The following is a 4,158-nucleotide window of genomic DNA, read 5'->3' as shown; positions in this document are numbered from 1 at the left end:
AATCCAGTTTTCAGGGATGTCACTGAATATGTCTTCCACTATGAGACACTACATAATAGTTAATATAGCTACAGGAACATCGAGGCTGAAAATCATAAGATCAGAAACACATTTGTTATTAACTGAAAGGTAAATTCACTCCAAAAAAGAAGTCACGTTAAGGACACATTGCAAGATGCAAGAAGAATTGATTGTCCAGACTTTATCACATCTAAAACAATGTTGAAATGGGTTCCAATTTTTTCTTCTTTTTTTTTTTTTTAGGGTTTTAGTATGAGTGCTCTTGAACACAGAGGTAGAAATTATTTTTGAGAATTTCTAAAATAAGAAAAATAATTGGTTCCTAAATTTTAACTACTATTCAAGCTGAAAATTTTTCATATGGCTAAGCAGGTTATATGTTAATATTAGTAGAAAGCACAAAAAGAAAATAGATTGGGAGCATGACTTCCCCCAAGTACTGACTTAGAGATCTTCAAATGGTTTCTGATATTAGCTAGGCAAATCAGTGGAAAAAAACCTAAGGCAGAATTGATAATAACCTGGCAGAAAATCAGAGTCTGACAGAATTGCAATCTAGACAGATTTAAAATTGTTTTCTCTCTGAGAAGTGTGTGTTAACATTTGTTCATTAATTAAATATTGATTGAATACGTGCCATAGCCGAGCACTACTCTAGGCACTGAGGACTTATGCAAACAAAACGCACATGTTTCTGGATTTAAGATCATAATTTCAAAGTGAAAATGCATATGCAATAAATGATAGAATGGAAAAGGCTACATTAATTATGTAAAAATCTTTAATTTTCCCTCAGTTAACCCACGGTGATTTGAAGGTCAGTTATAAAAAATCAATTATTTTAAGAAATTTTAAGTGTACTAAAATGAAATTAAGGAAGAAAAAGTCTATTGTCTAAGAAGCAAAATGAACTTTTTGTTGAATAAAAGTATAATTTTATTTATAAATTAATTTTAGCATGAACCAGAATAATAGTTAATACATGTGACAACTAGACATATTAGTATTGTTTTATTATACATTTATGTCCTATAATGTACCTTGTTTATGAAGAAATGAAATTTAACACATCTTTCTGGAATTTAAGATAATTTTTTTTTATAATTAAAAGCTTAGAAAGCAGAGAAATTTTTAAACATTCTGATGCTATATATAGGAAGCAAAACAGATTGTTTTTGATTCTTGTATTATATACTGAGCAAATATAAAAAGCTTATCAGTTTCTTAAGTTGATTAAAGTAAAAATACAGCTTTCTCTGGTCTGCACTTTCAAAATTAATGTGAAAAAGTTGATAGACAGAATCATCTCTCGAATTTTATCAAACACAGAAATACCACAAATTTATAGCTTTAAAAGTTAAACATAGTAACAACTAGAAGGGTCACAAAGTTTGCTCCACAATTCCTAACTACCAATACATAAGCAAATATGGTCTCATTACATAAATTAGGGTACTAAGAAGGTAAAGCCAGTCAGTTACATAAGAGAAGCATAATTATTTTTTTTTCGTGAGAATTGAGAGGTATCCAATGTGTCCTCTTAAAGAACATACATTAGGAAACTGACCTTTATAAAATTTTGATAATACAAATAATTTCTTTGAGAAATATTATTTGCTAACTAAATAGGGGGCCAGCAAACAAAACATAGAGTGATAAGAAGATTAAATAGATAACAGAAGGCCAAATTAACATTTTAAAAATGGCAGAGAAAAAGTTGTACATTTAATGCAATAGTTTACCTAGCAAAGTGAGTCAAATAAAAATAATAAAGAAAAAAGCCACATGTGTGAAATTATCAGCATTACTGAAAATTTGATATAAATAAAATAAATTCATGAAGGACATAAAGTTTTTCCTGTTCAAAAGAAATTTAAGTAAGAAGAATGATACAACTCAAACTATAGAAAGATATATACATGACTAGAAAAATGATTATTTCAGAGTAGAGAGGAAAAATCATAGGCTGCACTGAAGATTACTGTGTAATTAGGTCAAATTTAGAATTTGCATTATTTGAAATGACATAAAATAGCATACTTAAAAATTTTATTTTTTATTTTGAACACATTATAAAAGGAATTAGTGGTTGACCCATGTGCACAAAACAAATCTTTATCGTATGTAAGCATTGGCCTCAAGTTTCATTAAGTATCAAAACAACTTGAAAGATATTTGGGAGACAAAAACATGATTACAAACAACAATGCTCATACATAAAGATCCAAATACACTAGCCGGGCTGATCTGTGCATGAATTTCAAGTAAAACAAAACATATTTTGGTGGTTGCCTTTGCTTCCAGGATGTTATTTATCAAATACAAATCTTTCCTTTTGTAATTGCCTTTATCCCTCATTTCTTTGGGGATTATTATACCAACCTCATCCCAGTTTCTCAAGAATATTGCTATGACATCTTTCTATATCTTTTCTCTTCTTAGTAATCCTTGCTCCCTCAGTAACACTGCCTGAAAGTTATAGCCTTAAAATATCTACTCACTGCAGTTCAAGGCAAACTTTTATAAATCTATTGGATTATTTTATGCTAATCATTATGGATTATATTGCTCCCCTTTAACTTGAAAATATCATGAGTGGGCAAAAGTGATCTAAAGCTCAATTTTAAGAGATGGTAATGCTAAATTATGGTATCTTTTTTTAAACTTTCATATGTATTTAGATTTGCTGTGTTTTCAATATTGGCTAAGAGTTTAATCTGCAGTACCTCATATAATGCTGGCAATAGTCTTATAAACAAAATACAACTGTTATCCCAATTTTGTATGTGAGAATTGGGTTTGTAAATGTGATTTGTCCAGGGTTACATAGGCATTAGGTTGTAAAGCTGGTTTTTTGAAATACACCCCCCGAGCATAGAGTTTTGAAAGTTTAACTACTGCACACATTGCCTTCGAGCTGAGATAAATATGATAAGAGGCCAGACAAAGCCCAGAGTACACCAGATTATAAACTACTTGAATACTTTTAGATATTGTCTTCGAAATCCCAGGAACTAGCACGTTATCCAGTGTACTTATTACTCTATAGTTATACAAAAACGTAGGTGGTCAGTAAAGACTTTTAAAGCTTACATAAAAGAGTTTATATATCCAATAGTTTGAAAATTCAACATAGAAGATATAAGCGTCACACTTTGGAAAAGAAAAACCAACCAAAACTGTAGTTTAAAGTACAATTTGGTATGAGAACAGAGAACAGCTCTAGAATAACCAGGAAAGTGACACAGTAATCAGGTCACCAAGTTTATTTTTTGTCCCACTTTTTATCTTTTCTTCCAAAAATTGGCAAAATACTAAGGATTAACTCTTGGAAATCAAAAAAAAGAGAATTAAAGAGGAAAATCTTATAGACTTTGATAATTAAAAACCTAGAATTTGAAACTAATGTAAAGTATAAAGATAGACATGAAAAGAAGAAATTGAATACCTGGCTTCCACTTAGGATTCGGAAAGCTAGAAAGAGTACAAAATTCAATTTAATAACAAGAAAAAGATGGATAATCTACAAAATTGTACCTTTTATTAAATCCATCACAGAGAGTTTCTGGGCAAACAACTAGAATGATATTTAAGGAAAGATAAGTGTCATCAAAGAGAGAGGATACAGCCCAGGCTCACTAGACGTGGAACAGGGGAGGAAGAAACAGAACAGTAAAACAGATTCCTTCCTTTCCTTCCTTCCTTCCCTTCCTTCCTTTTTAGGTGAAGCAACCCTTGATGACCATACAGATTGCAAGGAACTTGTTATTTTATAATCCCTTAATTTTTATTTTTTATGCCTACAGCACCTGGTCTTCCTAGATGGTCTCCCATCCAAGTACTAGCCAGGCCTGACCTTACTCAGCTTCCGAGATCAGATGGGATCGGGCTTGTTCAGGGTGGCATAACCGTAGATAGTAAGACAAATTTAGATAAAATGTTTAATGAATTACTAAAGGCTAAATGAAAGTATACAACCCTGAGAGCCACTGACACAAGGCAAATTCAAACATAAGCACAAGATTTTATCTATGGGCCTCCAACAGCAGCTCATAAGAAAATCTGAAACAGAATGAAAGACCAGAAAAAGGCTTTGTTGGTGAGACAGGCTTAAAAGGAGAAAAGCTGTCACCGAAA

General features: G+C 31.4%; 1 pseudogene; it reads right to left on the bottom strand.

Annotated features, from left to right (window-relative positions):
• Positions 1-3,818: 3,818 nt before the first annotated feature.
• LOC118612154 lies at positions 3,819-3,937 on the bottom strand (annotated as a pseudogene).
• Between the last annotated feature and the right edge of the window lie 221 nt (positions 3,938-4,158).

The sequence above is a fragment of the Rousettus aegyptiacus genome, unplaced genomic scaffold (genome assembly GCF_014176215.1).
Source record: "Rousettus aegyptiacus isolate mRouAeg1 unplaced genomic scaffold, mRouAeg1.p scaffold_m13_p_15, whole genome shotgun sequence".
Taxonomy (NCBI): Eukaryota; Metazoa; Chordata; class Mammalia; order Chiroptera; family Pteropodidae; genus Rousettus; species Rousettus aegyptiacus.
The sequence above is the reverse complement of the archived record's forward strand: the minus strand, read 5'-3'. Positions and strand labels throughout refer to the sequence as shown.